Raw genomic sequence first — 14,758 nt, 5'->3', positions numbered from 1 at the left:
ACAGAATTTCCTAATCTATTTCTCTTTATCAAATACATAATCACTTTTTCTATCAGCTGAAAAACCTGCAACAAAACGATCAAGAGAGTAGAAAATGCTGCTATTATATTATTTGATTGGAGAGCAAAGGCTAATTTTTGTTTCCTATTATATTCCTTTTGGTTACTAGCACATGGCAACACTCTGAACACGGTAGGTGCTTTTTGTGTTTATTAAACTGAATTGAGGTAGCACCTGCTCTGCGCATACATGCCTTTGGTTTGTTTCTTTTTTGCTTTTCAAAAGATTTCTGTGCTTCCTCAGTGTTGAGGCCACTTTTTCTGTTTTCTTTCTCTGGGATTCAGAGGCACTGAGTTCTGCTCCTGGAGTTATTTATAGCTTTGGTAGCTAGGTCTCACATACCTCCTTTGTGCTTCCAAGAGTGTTGTAGGAGTATATGTTCTGTCACTACAGATGATCTGTTTTGATTATATTAACAAGAAGATGGCTGACTAGGTGCTGTGCTTCCCTTTCACTTGTTCCTTTATATTTTTGAGAATTAATTTCTGTTTAGTTTTGATAATTCTGTTATTAACAGGCATTTGTGCCTCTATGCAATCATGTGTGTCTGTGTCCATAAGCAGCAACTTAGCAGCTTAGTCAATCACTCAGGGAAACACATGCATCTCTATGTATTCACCGGACTGAAGTTCTCCCAGAAACAAGCCCCTGTACTTCATTGAACTATTGATTTGGTTTTCATAGATCAGCTGAAATGTATATCCTTAAAATGAAGGGAAGTCTCATGAAGCACTTACACTTACTGTTTTTCTAAAAAAATCAGGATGTAAACTTCTAACTTAAAGTTAAATTTTTCTCTGAAGGGTCAACATTCCAAATTTTTACTTAGATTATTAGTTAGCTGCTCTGTTGAATTCTCCCTTCTGCCTTATAGAAATAAAATATTTTGGCTGTTGTTGTAAGAAAGAATCCATCATATCCGTATAAAACACCAAGCCACATGTTTAGCAATTGTTTCCAATAACAAAGTATGAAACTTGAGAATGACCTTGGAAGTAGAAAGATAACTAGTCCTTGGAAGTAGAAAGATAACTAGTCCTATGACTATTATGCCTATATTGTGCTTATTATGGGCCACTTGCAGTGCTAGACCCCCTACATGCATTATATCATTTTATCTTCCCAACATCTGAAAATGAAAGAAATAAAGGCAAAAAGATTAACTTGGGCATATGCTAGCAAATAGCAGAGCTAGGAATCAAATCAAGTTTTTCATAAGTATGAAATTGTTATTTCCAGAAACATCTCTCCATTTATCCCACATATTTTGATTTGTATAGTTTGGGGGGGGTGAGAGGTAGTTTTCCATATTTTAATGTACATAAATGACCTATGCAGAACTCAAAGGCAGAATTAACAAGGAAATAAAAATAGTTTTATTCTTCTAATATCTTGTATTCCCTTATTTTTTTTTTTTTTTTTTTTTTCAGACGGAGTCTCGCTCTGTCGCCCAGGCTGGAGTGCAGTGGCCGGATCTCAGCTCACTGCAAACTCCGCCTCCCGGGTTCACGCCATTCTCCTGCCTCAGCCTCCTGAGTAGCTGGGACTACAGGCGCCCGCCACCTCGCCCGGCTAGTTTTTTGTATTTTTTTTAGTAGAGACGGGGTTTCACCGTGTCAGCCAGGATGGTCTCGATCTCCTGACCTCGTGATCCGCCCGTCTCGGCCTCCCAAAGTGCTGGGATTACAGGCTTGAGCCACCGCGCCCGGCCGTATTCCCTTATATATTAAGGAAGAATTGGGCTCTGTTTAGCATGACCATTATTAAAAATATTTATGTGAGAAAAAATGTGTCTGGAACTGTTACAAATATACAATTAAATATGTTATTGGTCCACTTTATATGGTATTTATGCTATATGTGTCTATTTCTCCTCCTTGCTTTTTAGGTTATCAGCATGAAAATCAGCTTCTGTTTCTAAGAAATTCTAAAAATATTACTCACCTATGCTTATCATGTCCTGCCACATTATAATCTTGGTTACAGCTCTCAAAATGTCAGAGCAGATCATGAACTAAAGATGTGTCATAGGCAAAATCATCTAAAAGGCAAGTTCAACATAATGAACTAAAGAAAAAAATCCAACCATGACAAAAGTTGATGCTGACCTATAATTTTTTTTTAAATAGCATTCTTTACAAAATACAAAACTGTATGAGCACTATGATTAAAACTGCTAATCCCTTTCTTTTCCCCAGACCTCCCCAGCTCACCATAAAATCCATCTGGCCCATTGCAGGGGGCCCTGATTGCCTCCTGCACTACTGGAATTCGGGCAGGATGGAGATAGATAGCTTTCACCCCATGGGTTGGTGAGTTCAGAAAGAGTATTGTGTTGCTCTGGACAACCAATCGTTCCAAATTTTAGAAACAGTCTGGGGATGGGTATTCTGTAAATCTGCTCCCTTTTCACATTCTCCCTAGTCCCTCGGAATGGACACCCATCTGGGCTGTCCATCTGTTCAGAATTGGATTGTGGTCACCAAGTCCCTCTTCCTTTCCAGGCAATTGATTCATGATCATCAGTGATCTTCAGCACATCCCCAGCGCCCCTGGGAGACAATGTATATTTTTAAAACTTTACTGAGTGCTTTAACTAGTAGTTGTTGGTGATACAGTGAGAGAGAAGACACTTCAAGACAGGTGGGGTGATAGACAAGTAAAAAGTAAAAGGAGCTACCATGGAGATGTGCAAGAGGTGGTTTGAAAACACTTAATCTCCCCTCTACCCCCACCAACACCCCACTGGGAGGATCAAGAAAGGCTTCCTCGGGGAAGTGACAGTTAATCTAAGTCCCGTAGAATCACCAGGAATATTAGAGGACCGGCCAGATGAAGAGCAAGTAGCTAACTGGAGGAGCCCTGAGGAAGGACCTAGGGAGGGCAGAGTGATGTCATCCACAAGGAAGGACCACTATATGGCAAGATCCAGTTGGGAGACAGAGATGGTGGGGAACTCAGAGAAGTGCAAATGGCTGAGTATAGATGGAGAGAAAATCATCTGGTAGGGACTGGCAAGAGGTGGAACTAGAGAGGTGGGTAGATGAGCAGAGAAGGCTCAAATTTGGGTGGGCCTGTGTGCTCTGGGCAAAGAGTCTAGACTTTTTCCTGAGGTCAATGAGGAGCCAATGTAAAGTTTTAAGGAGGTGAGGGAAAGTCTTAATTTTTGGAAAGATGTCTCATCTTGCAGGATGGAGAATGGTCTGTAGACAACACTGGATGAAAAATAATGACTTCAGTGACTGTAACAAGGAATCCCTGTGCGAGTCAAGGAGACTCTGCCTCATGTGGCCCAGACAGTGGGTTGTGAGGGAAGAAGATGGACGTGAGCAACATTAAGGACAAAATCATTAGGACTAGGTGACTCACTTGATCGTAGAGGATAAAGCAAAGAGCGTGAGGCAACAAAGATCTAAAGGGGGTACAAATATGACAATCGCCTTTTGGGGGGGGTTAATAATCATATAGATCATTTCTGTTTCATTTAAAATATTTCTTTTTTTTTTTTTAATATTTTTAGTAGTGACGGGGTTTCACCATGTTAGCCAGGATGGCCTCGATCTCCTGACCTCGTGATCCACCCATCTCAGCCGCCCAAAGTGCTGGGATTACAGGCGTGAGCCACGGCACCCAGCCTGAAATATTTCTTTACTGTTAAAATATCATTTTAAGGCCGGGCGCGGTGGCTCAATCCTGTAATCCCAGCACTTTGGGAGGCCAAGATGGGTGGATCATGAGGTCAGGAGATCGAGACCATCCTGGCTAACATGGTGAAACCCCGTCTCTACTTAAAAATACAAAAAAAAAAAAAAAAAAAACTAGCCAGGCGAGGTGGCGGACGCCTGTAGTCCCAGCTGCTCGGGAGGCTGAGGCAGGAGAATGGCGTGGATCCGGGAGGCGGAGCTTACAGTGAGCTGAGATCCGGCCACTGCACTCCAGCCTGGGCTACAGAGCGAGACTCCGTCTCACAAAAAAAAAAAAAAAAAATCTATCTATCTATCTATATATATATAATTTTAAATATTGTATATGTTACGAAGAAAATTCAATAGATGTGATACTTAGTGAGCCAATATTCTTTATGAAAATGGAAATTATGATGCTATCAATGTTTATTATAGTTATATAGCTATTAATGCTCATATTTGACTGAACGATGAAGAAAATCAAGGCACATTTCTCTCCTACAATAGAGAAAAAAACCTATGCGTTAACCCCTCACCCACTTCAATTTTATTTCATTGAAATGCCAATATTCAAAGTAATACAGAAAAACTACATGACCATGTAAGGAAGAGAGTGATAAGCTATGTCTTCTGATGCTCCTGAGAAAACCAAGAAAAATCCTTCAAATATTTTCTGAACATTTTGCATAATTGCCATTTTGCCTGTTGTTATAAACCAAAAATTCTTGGCCTTTATCTGCTATGTTTGGATAAACAAAAAAGTTTATCAAGTATAAACGTGTACTTGAAGCTGGGTGTGGTGGTTCACGCCTGTAATCCTAGCAATGTGGGAGGCCAAGGCAGCTTGAGCCCAGGAGTTCGAGACCAGCCTGGACAATATGGTGAAACCCCATCTCTACTAAAAATACAAAAATTAGCTAGGCACAGTGGTGTGTTCCTGTGGTCCCAGCTACTTGGGAGTCTGAGGCAGGAGAATCGCTTGAACCTGGGAGGCAGAGGTTGCAATGAGCTGAGATCCCACCACTGCACTCCAACCTGCGCAACAGGAGTGAAAGCCTATCTAAAAAAAAAAAAAATTCTTGAATGGGAAAGCATTCAGTATTAACAACCTTAACTTTGTGTTTCTTAATTCCTCCTGTGACTGTCAACAACCAAAAAAAGAATCAGATCAAGAATGACATTTTATAAAAGGAGAAAAATTCTTAGTTCTATTACCTTTTTTTCTATGTGGGAATAGGTAATATTTGTTGAAAATTGTGAAAAACCCTCTAGAATTCATAGAAATACCTAGGATAGCATACATATAAATATACACAAAACAGCATAATATGTAGAATAGCTTTTCTTTCAAACAATCAAGATCAGTGTTACGAGTAAACATTATCCTCATTTTAGAGGTGACAGCTGGGAAACAAATAAGTAGATATGAGAGAAGTAAAGCTTTCCTAACTGAGCCTCATGTGACCAACTTTATTTCCATTATTCAAAAACTTCCAATACACCTCTGCTACTTAATGATTAAATGCTAAATTTCTCAGCCAATTTGCCTGTCAGTCTGGACACTCACAGTGTTCAAAATTACTTAAGGCTTCAAACACTCTGTATTCCCCAAATTTCTATGAAAATGCATTCTGTTTCTCACACTTTTGTTTCTATTACTCCTTTTCCTTGAAGTGACTTTCATTCTCACTATTTCCCAGCAATCTTTGGCCATAAGCCTTTCACTCTTTGAAGTTTATCTTCAATACTGTTTACTCCATGATAACTTTCCAGATTTACTGGACAAAGTGATGCTTTCCTATTTTCTAGTCTTACCACATGTTGTTTAAACCTTTCTTATGAAATCTACTTAAAGTTTTGGATGGCAGATAGTCCTAAATTACCCATTTTGCTTTATAGTGAGACTCTTGAGGGCATTGTGTTGCAAAACCTAGATTCCTTTCCATTTCCTAGAATGGAATTTCTGCTGAACCAGTGAATAAACTGAGTTGTTTTTCAGGGACATGGATTTTCAGACATTAAAATCTGGAACGCTCTTTGAAAGCTGATAGTTTTAAAATACTTCTTTAAAAACTTGTTTTAGAGTGACCATATTTAATATTAACTCAAACTCAGGCAAATGTATTTTTCATCTTGTTATATATGTTTGGGCTTTATTGATATATATTCATTATATATACATTTGTATGTGTGGCTTAGTTCTAAAGATAAAACATAATTGATTCTCATTATCTTTCAGAATTTTTACTGTATTAGTCTATTCTCACACTGCTATGAAGAAATACCCAAGATTAGGTCATTTATAAAGAAAAGACATTTAATTGACTCACAGTTCCACATTGCTGGGGAGGCCTCAGGAAACTTACAATCGTGGCAGAAGGCAAGGGACAATCAGGCACCTTCTTCACAGGGTGGTAGGATGAAATGCAAGCAGGGGAAATGCCAGACGCTTATAAAACCATCAGATCTTGTGAGGCACATTCACTATCACGATGGCAGCATGGGGGAAACAGCCCCTATGATCCCATTACCTCCACCTGGTCCCAACCTTGACACATGGGGATTATGGGGATTGTAGGGATTACAATTCAAGGGGAGATTTTGGGTGAGGGCACAGCCAAACCATATTAGAAGCATTCAGCTAATATAAGGGATAGGCATGTATGTCAGAGTTTCAAAAATCAATTTGATTTCTTTTAATGGGGTAGATATAAATGGAGGAAAAAAACAGATAAAGATTTTCTTCCACCACTCCAGCACACACACACACACACACACACAAACACACACACACAGAGACACACTTACACACACAAAGTTAATAGTTGACTACTATGGTAGTTTTAAAGATATAGGCACACAAGTGGAGTTTAATTCCCCTCCCATTGAATGTGGGCTGGACTTAATGACTTGCTTCTAGTGAATAGAATATGGCAGAAGTGATCCGCCCGCTTCGGCCTCCCAAAGTGCTGGGATTACAGGCATGAGCCACCACACCCGGCCTCTCTCTCTTTACAATCACTTCTCTGGAGAAAGCCAGCTACTATGTTATAAGAGCAACCCTATGGAGAGGCCCATGTGGTGACAAATAGAAGCCACATAACTGACTCTATTTCCTTGGAATGTGTCAGCAGCCTTGTGAGTGAGCTTGAAAGCAATTCCTCAAGGACCTTAAAATGACTACAATCTCAAGATAATCTCTGAATAGGAATCACCCACTTAAGCCATGCTTGGATTCCTGACCCTCAGAAACTTCAGCAGTAGATAACGATTACAACTAACAAATCCTTCAATATATTTTCTGCCTTCTCAGCCATAATTTTTGTCATCTTCTCAAGAAATTGACTAGAAACTCTAATAGCTTCATGCCAAGGAGGACTAGAAAGCAATTCATAGGGATCAACTTAAGATCGCTATCCATGTGTCAGCTGTGACCTTGAGGGAGTTAGCTGACATTTTTTGTCAGACATTCGGTCTTACAGAGTAATAACACACAGCCAGTATTCTGAAACCCAGATGTACAACTGATGAAAACATCTCCTTCCCATACTGTCAGAAACGAGGCTGCTTGTGGCATAATTGGTAGTCCTAGAAAGTGAGTATGATCCATAACAGAAATTCAAACTGAAACCCAAAGAAATTGTGGGAAAGTTTCCCAGAGATCTCAGTCAATTCAATAACCCTGCACGGCTGTTAGAGCTACATTCCATTTGTTATTACACAACTGACAGGTCACGGGATCAATCATTCCAAAGGGATGTCACACAATACCATGTGGCCCTGAGCTCTCTTGTCCTGCAGCCAAGGGGAAGCACCTATAATATATTTTTTTGCACATATTCATTTTCTTTTTGAAAGTACATTCTTTTGGATGTATTATTTTGAAAATAAGGACTTTGCCAAAACGAATTAATTCTCAAGTAACCTTTAGTATTTCTGGTTTGCAATGTTCAGTATTTCCTCTTTGTAAATAAAAACGGGAAAGAACAACTTCAACATGATAATAACTGATGCCCATCACATCTGAGAAACACAAGACAGACCAATTTTTAATCTCTCCCTCTGCACTTTTCCACTTCAGGCAAAAGAAATGAGTCATATCAAATTTAATTCTCGTGACAGAAGGAATCACATGCTGTGCTGTCTATCCCCCATGAATGTCTGCATTAACTTCTCTCCCTTATCTAGCTTTTAGAATTTCAAAGTTCATTTCTTCAGAAATAGAGCTGTACATTCACTCAGGCAAGTGTAGTTCAGAACTATATTTTTGGGCAAAATAAACCAGCTTTTCTTTTTAAATAGAACAGTATACTTTGTACTCGTCCTTTCATTAGGCAGAAAATTAACTCCCACTTTCTATTAGGAATATAAATGTTCCCACTAGCAATCTAAGTAAGATAAATAAAAGAAAATCCCCACAAAGGAAAAAAATGGCTATTTGAAATTATAGGTGCATGAAATAAAATAAAAATAATTTATCACTGTATCTTATTTCTGGTTGGGATGGGGAGGAAGGATTGGTAGGACTGTCTGAAAATAGAAAACGATCATGAAAAAAATGATTACTAATAGGGACCTCTGTGGCTTTGGGGTATACCAGCAGTTGACCTGGGGCCTCTACCTGCCACAGCTCTAGCAATCTGTTAAGTTTTTTTTTTTTTAATTCCCCTTGATTCAAGATTATTTGCAAGATCGCAGTTTTTTATTTATACATTCATTCGAGAAACTGTAAATAAGGTGAAATACCAACTGCAGTCAGCATGACCTGACCCCTCCATCTGTAAACTACAGCCTCCTCTGGACATGAAAGAGGGCCTCTGATGAAACTAGGCTTCATAGCTGCCTCCTTAAAAAGTCAAAGTAAGGTCATTATCTGCAGGCTCTTCTATTCTCTTTTTCCTTTATTAAAATTGCCCATTCTTTGAGGCTCATTTGGGTCTCACCTTCTCCCTGATGTTCTGACTACTCAGTGAGCACTGACCTTTCCCTTTTCTGAACATCAAGTTTATTTCTGGCCTATATCGATGTGCTGCCAATTAATTAAATATATTATTTACTTTTATTGTTTGTGTCTTTTCTGTTAAAAATATGTAAGAATCGGCTAATGTTTCACATGTTTGCATTTATAGAATTTTGCTACTCAAGCTTTTTAAAACTATGTTTGGTTTTGTGGAAAATGATCTTGTCCCTTTAAGACACAAGATTCTAAAGTGTAAGTCATAGTTTATTACTGCCTTGTGGTAATGAAGTAGAATTTGAAATCTTATGTAACAACAATAGGTGCAAAGTATAGCTTCAAAGTTCAGATCAAAAAAGTGGGAGAAGATAATCAGGGCATTACAGACTATATACAGATCGGTCAACTTCCCTAAAAGAGAGATTAGGTGGGTTGTTTCTTACAGTGACAGAGGCTCTCAATGTTCAAGCTGTAATATCAGTAAAGGATGATAAATGGCATGTCACGGACAGAACAACTACTCGAGATGGTAGCTAATCTAGTTACCAAATGCGTATACAAAAATTAATCATTTTCCAATATAGCACCAACATTAAGTTAGGAAGTTAGAGAGGGTGGCCATTTATAAAACAACAAAAATATAAAATATACATGAACAGATTTAACAGGAAATGTTTTGAACCTATATGAGGTATCATAAAAATATTTAATGAGGCATAAAAAGAAGCTTGAATAAATGAAAAAATATATTTGTACCTGCATGGGAAGGGAAAATATTACCAAGATGACAATTCTCTCAAAATTACTTCATAAATTTAATGAAAATTCCAATAAAAGTTTTTCCCAGAATTGAAAAAACAATTACAAAACTTATGCAAACATGGCAAACTAAGGGCAAAACTCTGCTAAAGAAGAAGAGTCAGGCCAGGTGCAGTGGCTCTCGCCTGTAATCCCAGCACTTTGGAAAGGTGAAGTGGATGGATTGCCTGAGCTCAGGAGTTTGAAACCAGCCTGATGCAACATAGTGAAACCCTGTCTCCACCAAAAAAAAAAAAAAAAAAAAAAAAAGAGAGAGAAAGAGAAGAACAATCAGAGAAGACCTGCACTTTTACATTTTCAAATGTATCTAAGTACACACGAATTAAGATAACATGATAATAATACTTAATACCAGAAAACACAGTTTACCACAGGAACAGAATAGTGAGTTCTGACACAAAACTGAGTACATTATAAGTATTTAGCAAATAGTAAACATGGCATTTTAAGTGTCAACCGAGAAGTAATACAGTTACCTATTTTTTAAAAAAAATCAGTAGGACTCCTATTGGAATGCTTTCAGATCCTTTATAAATTCATTCAGAGCCCAGAAGACCAATATTTTTGCTTACTTCTCTCCAGTACAGTAGCCTTTCCTTTGGATATATTTCATTCTAGTAAGTAAAAAGCTAAATATCCATTGTTTGACATAGGCACGTAACTTCTCTTACTTTCTAATTAAAGTTCATTTCTCTAATGACAACAAACTATAATAAACAATATGAACTTCCTTGCCTAGAACTTTGCTTATGCACCTTCATCTTTTGATTTCAGGATTTAATTATGATTTCAGCATTTAATTATCATCTGCTTCTGTCTATAATTTCTTTCATATATTCCTCACATATTACACTGAGTTCTGGATAGCTACTTATTCATTTGTCAAAAACAAAACTGAAAATATTTCTAATAGAGAAGCTAGAAATCTTTATGCCTTTGCTGAGACACAGCTGAACTCTAAAGACTTTGATTGTTTCAAAGACCAAAGGCACCTAATACCAGAAATGTTTTGTGTCATGATAGAACTTACAGCTGCAGGTTTATAGCATGTTCATATGGAACCACATAAACCTTAAATAAAAAAAATTTAAATGAGAATCACTTGGTTTAAATTTCATTATCTTTAGGATATCAATAAATCAACTAGCCACATTGCGACTCAGTTTCCTCATTTTTGAAATGGGTATATTACCTTTTGCCTGAAATTCCTTACTGGGATGTGATGAAGAGTAACTGAAATACTGTATATTAAAGCATGTTGAAAACTCCAAGGTGCTATATGAACGCTAGCTGGCATTGACAGCTATTCCTCATCCTCTTTTTGGTCATAGCCACGGAAGCCCTAGACTGGCTGGAAAGAAGAGTCGTTAGGCATCATTTGGCAACTTGGCTCAGCAAAGTCAGATCAGTCACCAAGAGTCTGGTGGGGCTGCAGCAATGGCTAGAAAGAACCAGTGATGTGGTTGCCAGGTAGGTACCAATCCAAGTCTTGAACCTGCCCAGACATTACTATGCACTCTGTCCTCCATCCTCCTAGCATATCCACCTTAGCCACTACTTTGTTGATGATCTTTGCCTGAATTAATCACCTACACCACTGTGTGAACTCTATCAATAACCTCAAAGTGGTTTTTTATCACCTTTAAATTACACCCAAAGCCATGCTCACATGAATTAGAAGGGTTAGGGCTCTCATCTCAGTTCTATCTCCTCCTTACCCACTGCGAGGTGGAGGTTTTTCTGTCCAGGAAGTAGGTCCTGCAGAATCCTTCAGGATAACTAGGGTCTGCTACGAGAGAACATGTTCCTCCTTACTTCATTGAGCAACCTTTCCAGAGGTGTTGAGTTCCCCTTTGCCAGGTGCTGGGCAGAAGTCTGGCGAGGGCTGCATGGAGGAGTCCAAGGCTTGGACCTGACTCAGGGCTTCTCTCCTATTGAACCAAACTTGCAACCTCAAAACACTTCTCTCCTATTTTCCATCCTCCTAGTCTCTACTTCCTCTTCCCTAAACATACTCATTTTGACAGAGAATTTCAAGGAAAAAAGAAGATGTCAAATAAATGGTTTAAAAAGTACTTTTTTTGTGTGGTTGCTCTGAAGTCCAAGAATAATTTCTTCATCTTATTTTTAAATACTTAAGGATTGAATACTTAAAGGATTGCAATGAAACTATAATGAAAAATTAAAATGCTTGCCTTCTGTAAGCCTACAAGGGTATTTTACTATGCCACATATGGTATCATTTCAGCTTGGATATTTTGCCTGAAACAAGGGAAAATTTTAATAATAAATCCTACATAAAATTATGGTAATGATCTTTGTCCCAAATAGAAATTCTGTGTCCTATTGCTATTTCATCTTTTTCATAGTAAGACTCAAATAAAATGATTGTGATCTTTAGTGAAAGGAATATGGAGCCCTGGGAGGCCCAGATGCTCAACATAAAAAAAAATTAGAGATAGAGGAGAGATGAAAAGATAAAGATAAAGGGATCTGTAGATGCTAAAGAAAGAATCAACATAGATCCCGAAGACAGATGTAGGAGAGTAAGACAGAGACAGAGGCCCGGAAGTGCTAGGATTCAAGTCTATTTTTTTCTTTAAATTATTGAAAATGTACTGTAGGGTGTGTTTGTTTGAAAAATAACTGTCAGAAGAAAAAAATATATATATACTTTAATTTTGGAAAATTTCATGGCTGCACTCAGTAAGGTAACTAACAAACCCTAAATAATTATTTTGAAAATGCCATTCTTCACTTTAACTTGTGATAATCTCCTTTTAAGCCCTACTAATAAACAGCAAATCCCATTTGTGTTTATATAACATAGCACATGATGAATTCAGCTGTAGCATCAGAATTCTATATTTGCTTTGAGATCACAAGCACTTCGCATACTAATGCTGCAAGTTAACTTATCACCTCTACCCTGTAGAAAGAAGAAAAACTAATGGACAAAGCTATTTTTGTGTGTGTGTGAAACATTCCAAAGTCAGACAGAGGGTTCTGGTTTTACTTACCTTTGGGACTTTCAAATGGCCATTTGGAATTTGAATTTGACCTACGGTGTTTTGTTCCAGAATAACAAGCAAAGTAAAATAATCCATGTAGCCCTTGAGGATCTGACAAAAGACTGGGGTTAAGGGAGAAGGAGGAGGAGGGAAAATAATGACAGATTGTATTTGTCCTGAGTCATCTGGAGTTTAAGGTAGACAGCTAAATCCCATTTTATCCATTCTCTGACACTGCAAACAGAGGTACTGCCTGTCAAGATAGATCATAAAAGGCTTGTATTTCATTTTTCATAAAAGCCTAGAACAATCAGATCTTCCTACCAAGACAGGACTTTTTATCTGGGTAGAAATATAGAGAAAAATGCTAGATTTCTCATTCTGAAGGGTCCATGTGCTGGACAGTGTGGAGAAGATGTCTATTCAACAGTGGCTTGAGAAACGTCAAAACTCCTGCATTTTATTCATCTTTGAGCTATTACACAAAGGGGCTTTTTCTAATTTTAATTTTGACTATTTCTTTTTTCTTTTTCCTTTTTAATTTAAATCAGAGACATATGTTTTTCTCAATTAAACAGTATGATAATATGAATCACAGGCATTTTTAAGGGTCAGTGCCAAGAAAAAGATTTTGCAACTTAAGAAACCAAAACAACAGGTTGACCTCAATTTAAATCCCACAAAACCTCATTGTCTTAATACAAGGAAAACAACATGACTTTAGTGCATATTTCTGAGGAAATAAGGAAGATTATATAACTTGTTTTTTTCTTCCTATTAGAGGAAATCTGGAAGCTTCTTAAATTAACTTAGGAGCAATTTTTCTTTTAGGAGCAAAAGTGTTTCGCTTTTGGAGTTATATGTGTATTCATTTAACCAATCAATTAATTTAATCCATCAATAAACTTTTTGAGTATGATTTTAATTGTCAGGTCCTGTGCTAGGTTCAGAGTAAACATGGTGAGCCAAAAACAAAACAAGAAAAAACCCCAAAACCAAAAAGCAGTCACTGCCCTTCTCTCTCTATACAGACAACAAATACACAACAACAAAAACATTGCACAGTTACTCACTGATTATGATACATTGTCAGCAAGGAACAGATGAGCTACTCTAATAGAGATGACCCTTTCTTTTTTTTAGATGGAAGTGGTCAGAGAAGACCTTTCTGAGGCCATGGTATTTAAGATGAGACTTGAAGAACAAGAAGAAGCTAGACACACAAAGCAGAGAATTTTTTAATGGCCATTTCTGGAGAGAAGTTTCCAAGGGATGAAGTTATTATACAGTTTCCAAATATTCCTGAAGAGCTCTAAAGAAAATGTATTCTGATTCCACTTTTTACCTGTTTTCCTTTTTTCTCTCTCTCTCTTTTTGGAATTTGTTATTTGGATATAGGATACACTATCCTGGTGCTCCAATTTTCTTACATTTTCTGTTTTCCTTGAAGTTTTAGGGCACTTTCTGAACTTCATTTTCCAAAATTCAGTTGAGTCTTTATTGTTTTCCAAATATCAACATTTCTTATCCAGACTAATGAACGAAACTACTCAGTCATCTTTCTGATCCTATTCCTCTATATTATCCACCCCAGTTCCAAGTTAATTCTTGTATGGTCTTTTTGAAAGACTGCATGAGATTTTTTTACTTCTGCTTTAAATATTTGCTGATTTATTTGCACTTAGGATACAGGCCTAAATCCTTAGCTTTGCTGACATCATGAAAGGTGTGGGCCCTCCCTAGCACTCCAGTTTCATTTCACATCATGCCACTCTTCGGTACTTCATCCTTATTGTCCAGCTTCATTTCCTAGGGTGTCCTGTGACCCTCTTGACTCAGAGCCTCTGCATGTGCTGTTCTCTGTATTTAGGTCTCCTTTGTTCAGCTCTACCAACTTCCTTTATCTATAAGTGTTCAGGTGTCGTCTCACCTCCAGCATGAATTAGATGTCTTGTGCTTCTCATTGGGCTATACTGTAATGCTTAGTGCATTAGTCAGTTCCCTCATTGCTATAAAGAAATATGTGAGGCTGGGTAATTTGTAAAGAAAGGAGGTTTAATTGGCTCTCAGTTCTGCAAGCTGTACAGGAAGCATAGTGACTTCTGTTTCTGGGGAGGCCTCAGGGAGCTTTCAATCATGGTGGAAGGTAAAGGAGAAGCAAAGCATGTCACATGGCCAGAGGAGGAAGGAGAGGGGCAAGGAGGCGCCACACACTTTTAAACAAC

General features: G+C 37.9%; 1 protein-coding gene across 1 annotated transcript in view; it reads right to left on the bottom strand.

Annotated features, from left to right (window-relative positions):
• Positions 1-14,758, bottom strand: part of NECAB1 (N-terminal EF-hand calcium binding protein 1) — a 172,887-nt gene that overhangs the window by 68,013 nt on the left and 90,116 nt on the right. The gene's annotated exons all lie outside the window — the stretch shown is intronic.

This window comes from Theropithecus gelada, chromosome 8, assembly GCF_003255815.1.
Source record: "Theropithecus gelada isolate Dixy chromosome 8, Tgel_1.0, whole genome shotgun sequence".
Classification (NCBI taxonomy): Eukaryota; Metazoa; Chordata; class Mammalia; order Primates; family Cercopithecidae; genus Theropithecus; species Theropithecus gelada.
The sequence above is the reverse complement of the archived record's forward strand: the minus strand, read 5'-3'. Positions and strand labels throughout refer to the sequence as shown.